Consider the following 19,456-nt stretch of genomic DNA (forward strand, 5'->3'; position numbering starts at 1 on the left):
TAGTATATATATATATACCCTCATAGTAACTCTTTGGGGTTCACCCCTGCTCAGCAGCAGGGCAGTCAGTAACTCCATTTCATCAGTGTTAGAATATACAGCAGCTGCAACGTTGTCGGATAAACGTCCGCTGGGCTGTACATCGGGCCCATGTTTAGCATGTTAATACATGCTTTCAGTGTTATAACTAAACATCTTAGTGCCCTGGGCAAGACAGAGCACTGGCACCCCCCTTCCCCCTCACATGTGGGAACGCACAGCCAGAGGGGACATTCCTACCTGGTGCTGCTGCCGACGTCTTGAACGCAGTTTCTGCTTGGCCGAATCCTAGAGTTTTTTGGGCCCTGTTTGGAAAATAGATTATTATTCACCTCCTGGAAAGAGAAGCAATGACTAAACACTAACCTCAACCAGTTCAACATTAAATCATTAGCTTTTTTTGTTCATTAGTATTTACATTTAATAAATAAGCCTCCTTACCCCATTACATTAAAAGCATTCACATTAAATAAACTGACCGATTTCTTCCCCAACCAGTCCTAACAAACGAATTGCATTTCCATTTATTTAACAGACTTATTTCAACCCTCATAATCCCCAACATTAAAGTGATAGCATTCCCATTTAACAGACATATCTCTCCTCACCAACCCTGACTTTAAATTAATAACATAATAAACCAACCAATTTCACCCCTCATCAGCCCCGGACTTAATAGCATCGCCATTCAATACAATGGCCTATTTTCCCCCACCAGCCCCGCAATCAAATTAATGGCTTACACCACACTTAATAGAGATTATTATTACTAATAAACACATCACCACCTTTTTTAACATAGACCATATTTATTTTTTTATAATTAATTACTTTTTATATTAATGTAGTATATATATATATATATATATATATATATATATATATATATATGTACTCCAAAGAACCCCCCCTTTCTCTCCAGCTCCCCCTCTTCTCCCCTGTTCTTTACAGACCCCTATCTCATCCCCCATTTTTACAGCCTCCACTTTCCCCTTACTCTTTACAGCTCCCTATATCCTCTTCCATTTTATACAACCTCCTCTCCCCCCCGCCCCCCCATTTTTCTTACAGCCCCCTTCCCCCGCTTCTTTTATAGCAGCTCTCATCCCCCATTTTTTACATTCCCCATTTTTTACAGCCCCCACTCACGATTTTTACAGCCCCAGCCCCTCAGCAAAATACTTACATTAGGACTCCTCAGCTTCTCATTTCTCTGCATCCTGCTTCTTGTTGTTCTGTCTTCTCCTTGTTCTGTAATCTTCTTGCTCTGTCTGCTCCTTGCTTTGTTGTCGTCTTCTTCTGTGTGTCTGTGTTCTTCCTGCTGCTTTTCTACGTACAGGCTCCTCTATTCTCTGCATGCTGTTGCCCGTTTGTCATCTGTGAAGGGGGTTTCTAGGCAATCATGCCAGTCTCAGCCACGCACAGTCTGGTCACTAAATGTTTTGGGTCACACTGGCCTCTCTTTCCCCAGAGGATACCAGCCTCACATGGACATTGATGGACAATGATGGAATGAAAAGATTGGAACCCGTGCAGTGGCAACTAAGTGATTCCAGCTATAATGACAAAAAAAATGCCATTTTCAAATAAACTTTATTTAAATAAAACTCTTAACTTCCAAAGCACTTGCTCACCACTTTATTGGATATCAAAAGAAAAAACAATTTGAACCTTTGTCAAAGATCATTTGTTCTCCATGATATATTTTAATACTGGTTATGATTATGAAGTCCAAAGCATGCAGCTGCATCTTAAAATAAATTCCATTGTGTTCTATGCATATTTAAGTATTTTAATTTATAGTTGAATTGTGGCAAAGTGTTTGGATCATGCTTGATCCATTTCAGTGCATTCAAAGCATGTCTCACAGAACCTCAAAAAGTGTATTTATCACTATGGGAGTGCATTGTGCATGTATCCACTAGTGGTTAACGAGACATTTTCTTGAAAGGGAAATAAAAAAAAAGCACAATGTCCTTTCCATACTTACAATCTGTTGCTGCATTTAAAAACACATAAAGAGACAAATAAAACCATAACATTACAATGATTGTGTGAAAGGGGAACATATAAATTGATTTCAAGTTTTTATGGCTTAGACTGTTGATTATGTTAAAGTTGACACTTTACAGACTGTACCTTATGGCCATTTAAAGAAATAGTAGCAATTTATATTCAGCATGTACATGCAATGTCCGTAGCTTTTTTTCTGTGCAAAATTATGTCGCCAAGTTGGATGCAGACATTATTTTCTGTTATTCCCAAAAGTAAACATATTACAAAGCACAAATTGACCACACCACAGTGCAAATGCAGCCAGTTGCATGCCTTGATCTGCGCCATATGCCCCCAGATTTCCGCTGAAGAAGGGTAGGGAATCAAGTTTAAGAGTGCTTCTGCTGTAAAATCCAGGGCAAAGATGGAAATGGAGAATTAATCTCAGATATCTGGATACATTTATTTAAGAAAGAACGGTTCACATGGCATCCATTTGATCAGTCTTAAATAACATAGAGGAAACCAATGCCATGACATCCATCTACTTAAAAGATGCAGATTTTCACTTTCATATCTTCACAGGAATTATTTCATAATGGTAGTCTATCTGAAAGGTCTGATTTATCACCTAATTCCCAGCTGGGTAGCAAGGATATTTATAAAAATTATAGTTGTTCTTGCAGCACATTTAAGGCAATATGGCACCTTCATTACCATTAGATCACTAGAAAAATGAGGCCTCCTTACCACAGATTCTAAAGGTTAATATCAAGAGAATTACCACTTTCATTTAATAGCAATGATTTATCAATTGGGGGAAAACAAAAATGAATTCAGACCCAGATTAAGACCACCATGGGGCCCTCGGCAGGATATTGGTTGTGCCCCTCAATCCATCCATCCTAAAATACTTCTTCCATGGCATTATCTGAAACCTATCCAACATACCACTCTATTCATATTACTTACTCTATACATGCCCCCAACATTATTTCTCTGTTTTTTTTCCTTCAACACTATGACACATGTCGTTCTCAAAACAGCTAGCAATCTCTCTCCGCCCCCTTTGTTCCACCCAGTCAGGTATCATCATATTCCTAAAAGAACTCTAGCAGCATGCTCTAGCCATTGTGGAACTACAAGCCCAGCAAATCAGGCATGCTAGGCTTAATCTGTATTCACAGTTAACTCTCTTTGTTGTTTCTTCAATGCCGGCTGCTGATTGCAGTCAGATACCAATTATCGATCAGTGTGCTTAATGTGAATCCCTCAGCCCTGTGAGACTGAGCACCAAAAGACTGACAGAGCAGCATGTGCTCCATCTTGATTAGAGGAGCTCAGCATGTTATACCATAGGCTCTGTGGTAGTGTATAGCACAAGAACGTTCATAGTCTATGCAGTATGCACTGCACCATAAAGTTTATCCACCAACAAAGGTGTATTGGGTGCACGTGGCTCCCTCTCACAAGCAGAGCACTATGAAGCAGAACATGTCTCTCAAATGTTCCTGCAATTGGGTCAAATGTTCTGGCAGCATGAGACAGTCATCCAAACTGTTACTGGTGTCTTAAGCTGTGTTAGTGCTTGACCGGATCCTGGCATGTTATGCCCTGGTTAGAAAAGAGATATGTACCGGAAAGCCAAGTGAACAATACCCACATCATTAGCATCCACATTTAAATTAATTATGCCTTTGTCTCCCCAATGTGATATTAATAGCATTTTTTTTAATAAATGGGCGTATCCCCGCCAACCAACCCTAATATCAAACTAATAGTATTAAAATTTAATAAATAGGCATATTTCAACCAATGAATCCTGACATTACATAGGCACCACATTTAATAGAGATCCCATATTGCTTTAATAGCACTGCAATATATTAATAGCCCCTTCAACCACACATTACATTAATAACCCACTACATAACATATACACCCTGAAACCAGTCCCCACATGGCATTAATATACCTCCTCACAACAGTCCCCACATGGCATTAATACAACCCTTCACACCAGCTGCCACATGACATGCATACATCTTGCCACGTCACCACCCACATAACATTAATACATTCACACAGCAGCCCACATATAACATTAGAACACTCCTGCACATTACATTACTGCATTCCTCACACCATACACCATATGACATTAGTACAACCCTGCACCATTACCCACATAACATTAATACACCCAAATATAACATTAATACAACACCCCCAACAGCCGCTATATTACAGTGCATTAGTGGCTGGTACCAGGAAGCAAAGCAATAATGGTACTAGCCCCCATTACACTAGGGCTGGCCATAATATGGATCACTAATTAGGTACCCTAAGCCTCACAGTTCCTGCGTGTTGAAATTTATCAAAGCAACAAGTAAGACTTGATTCATCATTGATCTATGTTTTCAATAATAGAAGCAGTCCCTTGGACAAAGTTCCACATGAGAACACATGAGCCAGAAATTGTCTAGAAGTTGAGTAAGAATATCCTATAGAATTTTCTATTTTCTACAGAAACAAGAACTCTGGTACACTCTGGGGCTGATCTAGAATTAGGAGCACATCCAGCTACTGTGTGCAGAACTTGCACCTGGAAAACCATTTTGTGTTGCTTGGGTGGTATATAAAATCTACGTCTTGTCAAGGGACATGGTCTACCCCAATTCTACATTGCAGTGTAAAGATAAAGACAGTCAGTATGTGTGTGTAGCATGAAAGAACGTATGATATATGCCTGCATGAAAAAGAAAATATTAATATTAATATACAATTGCACCCTTGCAGGTAAGCATGGTTTACCCAGCTGCAAATTCTACATCTGAGCAAAATTTGCGCCTAACTCTAAATCAGCCCCTCTATATTTAGAGGGAGATCTTCAATTGAGAGAATTTGTCTCAATAATTACAGATGCTTCTAGTAAGGTTTGGGGAGCCTTGAATATTGAAATTGGGATTCAAGGGAAATGGCTGTAGAAAGAAATTATCTATCATATAGTGATATTTCTGTGCTTGTATGTAGCTGACCAATTTTGGTCATTAGCAATTTTTATAGCCTCCAAAACTGACTTTCATTTTTGCACTCAACTTTCCATGCCTGTGCAGAGGAAATCAGGAAGGAAAGCTTCAATGCCACAGATTTTTAATTTCTCTGCTTCATGTAAAATATAACAGAAGCACAGAATTTCATTAAAAATGTTGTACAGATTAGCATTTGAATATTAGCTGTACAGGAAGTATAACATATACTTTCATTATCACAAAATTCATGTAGAAAATACTGTATATGTCTACATTTATCGCTTATTATCAATAAAGAGAATAATCATGCCCTTTCAACTTAAAAGCAAGTAAATCCACTTGAGCATATAATGAAAAATATAATAAATAGATCCAATACTGAGATGATATATTAATCCACTATTGAGACAGACAGACAGACCCACAGAAAGACAGACCCACAGACAGACAGACCCACAGACCCACAGACAGACAGACCCACAGACATACAGACCCACAGACCCACAGACAGACAGACCCACAGACCCACAGACAGACCCACAGACAGACAGACCCACAGACAGACCCACAGACAGACCCACAGACAGACCCACAGACAGACAGACCCACAGACCCACAGACAGACCCACAGACCCACAGACAGACCCACAGACAGACCCACAGACCTAGACAGACAGACCCACAGACAGACACACCCACAGACAGACAGACCCACAGACAGACAGACCCACATACAGACAGACAGACAGACAGACCCACAGACAGACCCACAGACAGACAGACAGACTTACAGACCCACATACAGACAGACAGACCCACAGACAGACAGACAGACCCACAGACAGACCCACAGACAGACAGACCCACAGACAGACAGACAGACCCACAGACAGACAGACCCACAGACAGACAGACAGACAGACAGACCCACAGACAGACAGACAGACAGACCCACAGACCCACATGAAGGTGCATGCCTTTTCTCTACTCTCGGGAACTGAGTCCGCAAAGTAAAAGTATGCCTTGATGCGCAGAGAGGCAGAAATATCTTTTGAGTTTCTATGTTCAAAATTCCATAGACAAAAATGTAAAAGGAAGAACCAACATACGCAATTTTTTTTTAAAACGTTTTTTATTTTATCTCAAACCATGATAATTACAAAAAGTTGAAGATATACACAAATAAGTCAACATAGTCACCTGCACATTGCATATGGGAAGGTCAATCACAGGATTATTCTATGCTACATGGGCCAAGCTGCATTCAGCAAAGGGTTATTAGATATCTAGTTAAGAAATGCCTTCTTGTGAAGTAGCAAAAAATATTAAAGTGCTGCCAAGTTTTCAATCCATCTAATGTTGTTTAATTATTTTCTTAATGCTAGCTCAATATAAATCATGTATATTGTTAGGAAGTTGTATCTCTTACTATGTGATGACATGTTGAGATGTTTATTCCAACAGATTTGGTGGCTTTGCTTAAGCACAATAGATGGCTATGGCTATAGATTTGTCTGTGTTCATTGTGAAGCCTGAAATTCCTCTAAAATTACCAATTTTATTTAGTGTTAATTGTAAGTAGTGCTGGGCATTGGAAATATATAATAGTAAGTTGTCTACAAAGGCCATTAGTTTTATAGTTGATTCCCATATAATAATAAGCCTAAATGTAGTAATTGCAAATTGTAAGTAATTGGTCTAGGGTTCGATTAAGCAGTAGCAAGGATAGGGGACAAACCTGATGTTGTCCCTCTGGCCATAGTAATAAGCTCTCCATGCATTCCATTAATTAAAAGACAAGTGGACGGTGAGTTATAAAGATATTTAGTGAACTAAGAAAAATCATGATCAAGCACTTTGATTTCAAAAAGACATTAGAATGATGCCCATAATGTCTTATTGAATGACTTCTCTGCATCCGGTCTGAGTAGATGCGACACCTGAAGCAGCAGCAACTGACGCTGTGCTTATTCCTTTAATGGATTGCTGCCAGTGTGTGAAGCCTAATTGTATGTGTATTGATTTTTTGTAAATGGGATGCCATGATTTTTGTAAGTAATTAAAAACTTTGATGCCCAATTTTAAATTAGTTTTCTAAATTACTGGAGCTTTCCCATTCATTTCAATGATCCATTCAATGGGATTTCTGCATGTAACATACACTCTGGAAACCTCATAGAAATTAATGTACTATTGAAATGGATGGTAAAAACAGGTATAAGCGCTGGTTACCACTGCATGTCAAACACTGAGTTTGATATGCTGTGTCACTGGCGGTTACCTAATAACAGTGTGTAGCCAAACTTATACTGTGCAGCATCTCTTAAATACTTAAATTGTTTTCCAGTATGTATCCAGAATGCCCCAAGTGGCTTGTCTGAAGAATAGTAAATAAGATGAAATAAGACATATGAAACTAAATCTCCAAAACTAACTGAAGACATTTTCTTGGAAGAGAAATGAAAAAAAATGATGAGTTCATAATGTCTTTTGCCCATACTTACAATCTATTGTATATATATAAAACAAATAAACACAAGACAAAGGGACACAAATAAATGAAATGAAAGTTTTTGTGGCCTAGATTGCTGATTATAGGAAAGTAAATTAACTCTTTACAGCCTGTACCTTATGAGCATTCAAAGAGAGAGTGGTAATGTATGTTAATTCAGCACTTTTATGCAAGCCTGTAGCATTTATTCTGTGCACAATCAAATCACAAAGTTAATTTACAAAGCACAACATGGCTACACCATAGTACAAATGCAGCTATAGACCAGCTGTACCCCTCAATTTGCGTAGGGTGCACCAAGTTTTCCACTGAGGAAGTGTAGGGAATATATTCAAGCATGTATCTACAATCCAAGCCAGGGTAAAGATAGAAATTGATAATTAATCTGAAATGTAGCAACAAATTTATCATAAGAGAACTGTTCACATGGCATCCATCCAATTAGTCTTAAGTAACATAAGGGAAACAAATATCATGGCATCTATCTAATTCACAGCGTTGCTATTTGGAATATCTTTGGTAGAATGGTATAAAGAACATTTAAAAAATGACACTTGTCTTTGCAGCACATCTGAGGCAATACGGCATCTTCATTAACACCTACTTATATGACTAGAAAAAAAATAGGCCTTGTCAATGCAGATTTTAAAAGTTCATATCAAGAGAGTCACTAGATTTCTTCAATAACAAGAATGAATTATGAATCGTTAAAATCACAAATAATACCAGTCAGATTAAGTTCCCTGTGGGGCTCTAGGCAGGATATGTTTTTGGACCCCACACTATCCCTCCGATACATTCTTCCCAAAATGCCTGTCCTTTGACATTTTTCTGGAACTTTTCCACCATATCACTCATCATTTCTATTTTCCTTCTCGTACTCAACATTATGATACATGTATATCTGTATACAGTGGTCAAAGTGGAAATTTAGAAGTGCTGGTATAGAAATGTGAAGAGATTGGCCACCTGTTCTCCTTTGTGCCTCATCACCTCCTTCTCTCCCTCCCTCCCTTGCTTACCTCTAGAGCTGGTGCAAGGATTCTCGGGACGATAGGCAAAGCTTCAACCTAACGCCCTTTCTTCCAAAACCCACGTCTCACACCCTCACACACTTGACTTTTGTAAACTAATAACTGCATAACCTGACAGAATATTTTACCATTGAAATTGTGCTGAGGGGAGAAATATACATTACCTCTTATTGACCATGTGAGATCTAAGATGAAGCCCTTTTATCCTCTAACCAGGGTGCATTGAGAACTAACTACGGAGGCCTGAGTTGTTGTAAGTAACCCCCTAATCCTCACAAATAATCCCTCATCAAAATGAATCCCCTCATGATAATCCTTAAACCGCTCAATCAATCTCCTCATCATTATTAACCTCCACAATATCATTATATCTCTCATCATCTTCATAGTAACCTCCTCATCAACATCAAACTCCCAATTAATTAACATCCAACTTTACAAACTATCTCTCTTATTAATATTAACTCCCACATCATCCCTTTCATAATTAATTAACCACTTCTTATAATTATTAAATCCTTTAGCCTCATTATAACAACACCTTCAGCATCATTAACCTGTTTATCATTAATGAACCCATTTTATATTCATTAACCCCCTTAACCATTACCTCTTTCAGTCTCATCAAAAGTATGTCATTCAGGTAATTGACCTCTCACCCTCATAATCAATTTAACCCCCACATCACTAACTTCCCAGCAATTATATTAATTCCTCCCTTAATCCCCATTTACCTGTTGCTAATCCATCAACCATTTATTGTCAGAGGGGAACAGGTCACATGTCCACACTGTGTGTCCTGTAGTCCGGAGCTGGGGGAGATCCCTCAGCTGCCTATCAGTGTGAGTGGCAAGCAGGGGGAGGTAGAGGCATGTGTTCCGTGTTCCCTGTGTGCATTCAGCAAGTTCAAAGGCTGGGGACGAAGAAGTGCCAGTATGTCAAACCGACACATACTGCTCCACTTCTAGCACTGCGTATATATATAATGCAGACAGCACTGAGTACATTTCCCATATTTTCCCAGAGCAGTAGTGATTCTAGCCCCCATTATTCTAGTGCTGGCCATAATATGGGTCACTTGTTAGGCACCCTATGTCCTACAGGTCCTGGGGTGTCTGGTCATTGGTGAAGATAGAGATCAGGCCTGAGAGGGCCCAGTAGAGATCAAGGCAAGTGCCTTGGTTGATCCCAACCTGAAAAAAACTGTGTAAGAAGATTCAATTTCTTAAACTGATCATAGATCCCAGGCAACTGAAAATCTGAGTTCAAAAAGTGTGATAAATCTTCTCAAAGCAACAAGCAGGGCTTGATCTACTCCTCTTACCTCAAAGTGTTGGGTTTTATGTTTTCAATGATAGAAGCAGTCCCTTGGCCAAAGTTCCACAAGAGGACACATCAGATAGAAATTTTATTGAAGATGAGCAAAAATATCCTAGACAAGAACATTCTGTTTTCTACAGAAACAATAACTCAAACAGAGGCAGGACTCTCTGGGGCTGATCTAGAATTAAGAGCAAATCCAGCTACTGGCTGCCAAATTTCAACCTGGAAATCCATTTTGTGCCGCATGGGTGGAAGTTGGTATGAGGGTGGAGTGGAATAGCCAAATTCTAAAATGCATTGTAAAGATAAAGATGACCAATATATGTGTGCAGCATTCAAAAATATGCAGTATATGCCCTGTATGCAAAAAAAAAAAAAAAAAATTTTGCACATAATTTGCAAATTCAGCACCAGGGCAAAAATTGCACCTAAATCTAAATGAGCCTCTCTATCTTCAGTGGGAAATGTATTGCAATGACTACAGGTACCTCTAGTAGGGGTTGGTGAGCATTGAATATCTAGAATGTGATTCAATGGAAACTATTGTAAAAATAAATTATCTATCATATAGATATATGTAGATATCTCAGATGGCTCAATTTTTACCGATCTCTGAAATAATTTTTTTCTTTATGGTTCTCAACATAAGTCTTTTAGGTCAGAAAACACGATATCCCAATATTTCTATAATTTATATTTTGTTTCATGTATATGTGAATATTATAGACATTTTAGATAATTAGTGTTATAGTGCAATTATTGATTTTAAATCACAATTTATAAGGGCACGTAAATGATGAATTGCAGCTAAAAATAGCTAATTGACCATTTACAGATATCAATTATTTGTTAAAGTGATGTGGTGATGCAATTTTGGTCATTAGCAATGTATATAGCCTTCAAAACTGACATTCATTTTTAAAGATCCATTTAACACTGATTGCACATGATGCAGGATGGAAACATTTCAATTAAAAATGCACTAAACTTTATATGCCTGCGCAGCGGAAATCAGGAAAGTAAGTTTCAGTACCACAGACTTTTAATTTCTCTGCTTAATGTAAAATATAACAGAAGCAAAAAATGTCATTAAAAATGCTCTGCACATTAACATTTGAATATTAGCTTTACAGAAACTACAAAATACAATTTTATTATCACAAAACTCCATGTTGAAATCATGCATACTTCTACATTTACCACGTATTATACATACAGAGAATAATCATGCCCTCTCAATCTTAAAAGAACACAAATCTACTAGTGCATATAATTAAAAATATGATAGATAGATCCAATACTGGTATGATAGAATAGATAGATAGACAGATAGACAGACAGATAAATAGATAGATAGATACAGGCTGCCAAGAGGAATTCAGGGCCCCGGTACAACAACTTCTTGAGGCCCCTTCCTTATAGTTGAGCATGAAAAAAAAAATTGCACTGCCGCAGTTCAGCAGTGCAAAATTGATAGTAGGTGTGGTCATACAATTGGGAGCGTGGCTATACATCTTTGGGGCGTGGCTAACAGGTAAAAAGCGCTAGGCCATTCTTCTACAAAAAAAACCCCTGCATTGTTGTGTACACCATTTCCACAAGGGTGCAGTGCCCGCTCGCCGGAGCGTGACATATGTCCCAGCACTCCTGACTTTCAGGACATCTAGCACCATAGTGTAATCCGGGCTGCAGAGAGGGGAGAGGGGGGTGGGTACTAATTACCCTCCCGGGCTCTCACTGCCCACGTTTTTGTTTTGTATTTTTAAAACCCAATTTTATTTTTTATTTTTGGCCTTTTTTATTTTTTTGTCGGGGGAGCGGAGCTCCACCCCTTTGTTGGTGTGGGGAGCGGGTACTTAAAAAAACAAAACATATACTCACGTGATTGCGGCGTCGCCGTCCCTCCTCCTTCCTCTCTGCTCTGTTCACACTGAATGTCAGGCGTGGTGTCATCAAGTCACGCCCGACATTCAGTGAGGAGCGGCGCAGAGAGGACCCAGAGAGAAGCAAGAAGAGAGAAGAGACAGAAAAAAAAGAAAATAAAAGAGATGAAAGAAAAAAATACAAAGGTAAGTAAAAGAACAGAGGCAAAGGGAGAAAAGCAGAAAGGCACAGTATGAGGAAAAGGGGGGGGGGGGGGAGAAAGGCACAGTGTGAGGGAAAAAAAGTGGGGGGGGCAGAAAGGGCCATCTTTCCTATTGGGTACGTATGGCAACTGCCCGGGGTCCCACATGCATAGGGGCCCCATAGCCAAGGCTCTGAAGTAATTAAGAAAAAAACATACCTTTTTGCGGTCACACAGCAGCGATCTGACCCCCCTCTTTCCCTCCTCCCTGCTGCACTCGCACTGAAATCGCCCGTGACATTATCACGCCCGACATTTTCAGTAAGGAGCGCACAGAGAGACAAGCAAGTGGGGAAGAAAGAAAAACGAAAAGAAGGGAAGAAGGCGATGGAAAGGTAAGTGAAGGTGGGGACAAACAGGAGCATAGTGGAGGGCACAGTGTCTGATACAGAGATAGACCAGAACCAGGATAAAGGGGACAAACAGGAGCATAATGCAGGGTACAGTGTCTGATACAGGGGAGACCAGAACCCGGATGAAGGGGGGCAAACAGAAAAAACCTTTATGTGGATTAATCTCTGTAGTATAGCATGTTTTTTTTAATGTTTAAACACTGACTTTTTAAGCAAATAACAATAAATATAAACTTAATTTTATTGATAATTTAAATTTTATTCCTGTGAGTGGTTGTGTTGGTAGAGACCCCAGTGCATTGCTTTGCCCGGGGGCCCATAATGTTGTTAAGATGGCCCTGGGGCAGCAGAAAGGCACTGAGCGATGAATGAGAGAGGGGAGAGCAGCATGGCACAGTGATGAAGGAGAGGGGGGACAGGATGGCACAGTGATGAAGGAGAGGGGGGTGAAAGTTGACACAGTGTGATGAAGGGGGGGAGCAGCATGGCACAGTGAGGAAGGAGAGGGAGAGGGCAGGATGGTACAGTGATGAAGGGGGGGAGCAGTATGGCACAGTGATGGGGAAAAGGGGGCAGGATGGCACAGTGTGATGAAGTCGGGGGGAGGAGCATGGCACAGTGAGATGAAGGAGAGGGGGGAGCAGTGTGATGAAGAGGGGCCAGGTGAAGGGGGGAAAAGCAGCATGGAGGACGGAGTGTCATCATAAGAGGGCACAATGTGGTGATGAAGGGGCACAGTAATGTGTGTGATGGCACAGGGGGCTTGTGGCAATGTAGTGTGAGGTAGGTGGTGGATAATTAATGGGTGCAATTTTATTTGTGGGGTGATGGTGGGGCAATTTAATAGTGGTGACTATTCATTTAAGATGGGGGTTTAGGGTCTATTAAATGAATGTGGGGGTGAGTTTGGCAAGAATGAGGTCTCTTTATTAAGTGTGACTATGAATTATTTAATGGCAGTGATGGTTGCGGAAAATTGGTATATTTCTGAAATGTAATTGCTATTTATTGCTGGGTTTGTTTGGAGGGAGGGAAATAGGTTTATTTATTAAATGTGAATACTATTATGTTAATGTTGGAGCTGGAGGAAGGCCTTATTATTAATCGTGGGTCATATTGATTTAACGCCGGGACTGGTTATTATTTTGTAAATGTACCCATTTTTTTCCCAAATAGGGCCCCCAGCATTCCAGGATCCAGGCAAGCCGCAACTAAAGAAACCTGCAGGTTTCTTTAATTTTTTAAAACTCTTTCATTTGATCTCAAATCATGATAAATAAGAAAAGGTTGAAAGTATACACAAATAAGTCAAGGAAATCACCTGCACATTACAAAAAGAAAAGTTAATCAAAGGGTCGAGTAAGTCTACAGGTGTGATCACAGCCTAGTTAAAGCACAAATGCAACTGTAATATAAAATATCATTATTTAGTGATTAATACAGGAATATCTATTAGGGAAACATTCAACTATGAGTGTCTGCCAAGAAACAGTTGAGTTTGTGTGTTGTATCATGAACCTGTTTTTTAACCATATAAGGGAGAGTTTCCACATAGCTCTCCCAGATTTAGAAATTCCAGTATGCAGTGTTTTAAGAGGGATATCAGCTTCTAAGTGATATTAGAAGGGAGATAGCTTTAAGTATCAGAGGAATGGTGAGTACAGTAGTATGATGTCATGTGTATTATTCCAATCAAGGTCAGATATATGTCTTATTAATTTGCTTACATAATGTTGTGCTTGTAAGAAAGCCAGGATATATAAAGCCACACCCCAAGTTGCTGAAAAATTAGATGTGTTTTTGTATTGGTGTTCAAGAGCTTTCAGAGGAAACACTCTGCATTGCCCACACTTTGAAAGTGTATGATGCATGACCATTTTGAATGTCCATGTTCCCTAAAATGGTGTTAGTCATTTTTGCGAATGACATAATTTCTACAAGAGTAAGAGCGACATCAACATAGCAAATGCTGTAACTATGACATGGAGCAAATACAGACTTGATGAAAGAGTGACAGGCAAGAATCCAGGCAAGACAACATACTGGCACTGACATTGACATCAATTCAAAGGGGCGACCGTGACGTTGCTGCTATTAAGGAGCCAATGTGAGGACAGGGCGGCATGTCAGCATTACAGCATTAGCTATGTTCATGTGGTTTCTACTCTTGCTGCATTATCTTATTCGCACACTCGTACCCCACCCCCCTAAAAATGGCAAAAATAACAAGTGATGACTATTTAATTCTCATTTGTTCTATATTCTATGCTACATGGACCAAGTTGCAATCAGCAAAGGTTTATAAAATATCTCATTAAGAATTGCCTTCATGTGAAGTAGTAATACATGCATTAAATTCATACTGGGAAGGCATTGTTGTTCCAGAGAAGTGTTTATGTATGTGTCTCAGTTGTGGCTTTAGTTCCCTAAATATTGAAAGATAACTGATTGTATAATTTAATGTTGGGAAAATTGATGTCCCCCTCAGATTTAACTATTTGCAATTTGAGAGACTCATTTTTGTCTGTTATTATGCCAGATGAATTGTCTTAATGTGTTTGTGATGATTTTATTACTCATTTTGTCAAAATAATTAGTAAAGGACCTTAGAGAATGTTATAATTTGATATGATTTGCACATCCCAGGTCAGATATTTGTAAGCGCTGCCAAGTTTTCAATTCATCGAATGCTGTTTTAATTATTTTCTTCATGCTAACCCAATATAAATCATGTATATTTTAGGAAGTTGTACATGTTGTGTTTGCTCCAAACAGGTTTGATGGCTTTGCTTAAGTAAAGTACATGGCAGTTGATTGTGAAGTCTGAAATTCCTATAAATTGACCAATTTTATTTAGTATTAATTTTAAGCAGTGTTGGGCATTGGAAATATATAAAAGTAAAATGTCTACAAAGTCTGCTAGGTTTATAGCCAATTCCCCTATAGTATTGCCCTTAAATCTAGGCCATGATTGCAAAATTCAATATAATGGGTAAGATTAACAAGTATAGAGGACAATCTTGATATGTCCCTCTGGACATAATAAGAGAGTAAATCATGATTTAAGAGTGGGATAGGATGATAAGAGAAAACTAATTCAGAATATAAAAGGTGAATTGTATAGACCAGAGGTATACAAATTCAGTCCTCTAGTGCTACCAACAGGTCATGTTTTCTGGATTTCTGACTGTAGAAACAGGTGGAATAATTACTGACCCAGCCAAATAGATTAACTCACCTGTGCATGATTAAAGAAATCTTGAAAACATGAACTGTTGGTAGCCCTTGACGACTGAGTTTGGACACCTCTGGTATAGACCTTATTGAATTGGAAAAATTATAATTTTTTTAGTGTATATGTTGAAACAGTAGTGGTATGTTATCTGGTTCTAAAATGTTATTGTAATCACCATTAAGGATATTGTAGAAAGAGAATTATTAAAGTGACTTTCTCCTCTGTGATAAAAGTGTAGAATTTTTCTCATTGTTGTGCAGTTCATTTTGGTAAAGTTGCTTCACTGAGTAGAATTTGCTGTGAAGAATTATCTATAGGGTAATCTTTTGTCAAAGTCAAATAATTGGATTTAGTCATTTAAAATTAATATCCATCACTTTGCTTGTGTTGGTCTGAAAATATGCGAATAGCACGCTACAGCGTGGAAGGGCGTATTTAACCACAACATCTACGAACAATTCTACACACATTTACACTTACACATTCACTTGTAAATAGTTCATCTTAAAATAGTTCCAACACACAGTCGTTTATAATGAAATGTAATAGTTAATAGTTAATAGTTAAATATAATAATGTTAAAAGCACTTTATTCAGATCTAAGGTTCAGGATACAGGAAACATATCATGTTTAGTATCATTCTAATCCCCTACTTATCCTCAGACATTCTGTTCTATCGGCTAAGAGATCACACCTTGCGTATGTTAGTTATGGATGATAGGGAATTAATGATCAGAATGGTATTGTGTGTGTAATGCAAATAGACCAGTTTGAACCAGCTTTTCGGCAGGAAGTTACGTATGCAGCTGTTGGAGAATTGACCCCCACCCTTGGAGGGCATTGTTTGAACTAACCTATGACCTGCATTATACCGGACTGTCCTGAATCCTGAACCAATCGAAACATCCCAAATCATCTCTAGTGTTTTCAATGTAACACCAACTGTATATAAACTGGGTTCTGGGACTATCATACAGTCTTCTTGACCACAGACTTCAGGATTGGATGACTGTATGCTGGATCCAGAGCGCCTGAATATGTACTTATTTTATTAATTGTTACACTTTGCTTCTTGCTATTAATTCATTTTGTGCATGGGAACCACACAAATTGAAGTGGACCATTTCCATTGAATAGCGACTAGACGAACTTAACATTTTGTACAACATAGTAGAAAAAAATTTAATTGTGTCAATTTTTCCAAGGACCCAAGGACAAAGTGTGTTTAAGATTGCTGAGATGTTGCAGTTTGGGGATTTTTCTTGATTTATTGCCACAACTATAAAATTTATTTTTAGTATTGTCAATTTTAAGTTCCACTTGGTAAAGTATATTTTTTTTTAAAAGAAAATTGCATTTGAGAGTATATACAGAATATCCAGGACATTTTTCTGTGGAATTCATTTCTATTAGTAGAGATGAGCAGTTTGGATTCTGTCTAATCCTCTATTCCGACAGATTTGAGTTTTGGGATCAGAGGAGGACTGCGAGTCGCCTTGGTTTTGAACACCAATTTTGGATCTCAGAACAAGGTAAAGCGTAAATTCCGGTTTCGGATCTTGCGATTTTTGGATCAATATCATTTGTATTATAGCCATTCCTCCTGTTCTCATCTGCCATTTTAGAAGAGCTGGAGTGTATTGATTAGAGTAGTGAAAGTGCTCTGCTCCAAAAATGCATGTAGAGAGGGTTAGACAGGGCAAAATAGGCAATTTAGATAACAAGCAAGCTGCATTTTGACTTCAGTTTATTTTTGTAGAGATTGGTCTGTTAGAATTGTGAGCTGCTGATGTCAAATCGTTTAGACTGAGTAGTGGCTACTGGTTATTATTAATAATATTATTATTATAGTATTCTATTATATATGTATAAGTATAGACATCTGAATTAGTATTTAGTGAATAAAAATAGGGTGCTGTTGCTGTATGACTCATATTTCATAATTTATTTCTTTTAAAATTGCAAGTGTTTTTCTATCAGCGAAAGCAATTTTTTTAAGAGGCAGTCAGTGATCATCTTTATTAAGGGGCCAAAACTTGGGTGTTGGTGCAGGGCCCTCTTAAGAACCTCTTGGGCCCCCAGGCACAGCAGTGCACCGGGGCCCCTATATATACAAAAATAATGATTATATATATGGGCCCTGCAGCCCAAGGGGGCCCGTCGGAGGCAGGAAAAAGAAAACCCTGAAAAAAATACTTACCGTGCTGTCAGCTGGCGATCCGGCTCCCTCCCTGGTCTCCTCCTCCGCAATGGATGTCGGGCGGGCGTGATGACGTCACATCCCACATGCACTGCCAGCGCGACGGAGGAGGAGACCAGGGAGGGAGCCGGATCGCCAGCTGACAGCACGGTAGGTATTTTCTTCTTTTTTTTCAGGGTTTTCTTTTTTTTCCTGCCTCCGGAGAACCCCCCTGGGCTGCAGGGCCCCCGGGCACCTGCCCAGCGTGCCCAATGGGAAAGACGGTCCTGTGTTGGTGGAGAGTGAGCAGCAGCAGCAGCAACTACCCCCTTCCCAATAAAACCACAGATATATTTTTACAAAGATGAATGTGTTGTACTTGCAAGAGATAAATGATAGGATGATGATGATGATTGTATTGAAGTAGTGCAGAATCTGAGGTATGACCTCATGCTCGTCGGCTTAGAATTCTGGTTGTCCCTACTGTAAGACAGGGTAAAAACTAGTGTTTTGATGGAGTGTGAGCAGCAGCACCTCCTCAAAAACATAGATATTTCTCACTTTCTTTCTTTTAATATTCCAAGTGTTTTTCTACCAGTGGAAGCAATTTGTGTAAGAGGCAGTCAGTGACATCTTCTTTATTAAGGTGGCAAAAACCTGGCTGTTTGTGGAGTTTGTGCAGCAGCAGCACCCCCCAAAACCACAGATATTTCTTAATTCCCTGCTTTTAAAATTCCAAGGGCTAGATTTACTAAGCTGCGGGTTTAAAAAAGTGGGGATGTTGCCTATAGCTACCAATCAGATTCTAGCTGACATTTATTTAGTACATTCTACAAAATGACAGCTAGAATCTGATTGGTTGCTATAGGCAACATCCCCACTTTTTCAAACCCGCAGCTTAGTAAATCTAGCCTCAAGTGTTTTTCTATCACTGAAAGCAGTTTTTGTAAGGGCCAGTCAGTGACATCTTCTAAAAGGGGCAAAAACCAGGGTATAGGTGGAATGTGAAAGTAGCAGCACCCAAAAAACACAGATATTTTTTATTCCTTTCTTTAAAATTCCAAGTGTTTCAAAATGTGACATATTGTGTATAGTAACAAGAAGCCCAGAATCAGGTAGCAGCCGAATAGATAAAGAGTTGCAATCCTCACTGGTGTCAACACCTTCATCATCAGTCTCCACATTATTAGTTGGTACCCCAGCATCCAATTTTCCAATTTCAACTGCAATGCAATCCATGATTCCCAAGAGACATCCTTGCACATCCTGCTGCTAGGGGTGATACTTCTAATGAAACAGCTCCTTATGATCAAGCCGTTGGCTCAAGTCACACATGACACGTCTCCTGATTCAGCTTATCCTAAAAATAGGAGAGCCAGAAAAAAAATTCTCTTTTTTAAGATACAAGTAGAAAGCGGTCTAGGGTTATATTCAATGGGTGTTTTGCAATCCTGTAAATTAGCTTGTGCAATCTGCATTTCTGAGCCATGATCTGTTTTCGACAATTTTTATTTAGGTCTTCTTTGACTCCCATGGATGAATGCATTTCTCATACTAAATTTCCAAAACAACTAAGTGTCTACACACATATAATGAGAGTTTATAACAGTAATTTTCATACCAAGAAA

This window comes from Mixophyes fleayi, chromosome 5 (genome assembly GCF_038048845.1).
Source record: "Mixophyes fleayi isolate aMixFle1 chromosome 5, aMixFle1.hap1, whole genome shotgun sequence".
NCBI classification, from domain to species: domain Eukaryota; kingdom Metazoa; phylum Chordata; class Amphibia; order Anura; family Limnodynastidae; genus Mixophyes; species Mixophyes fleayi.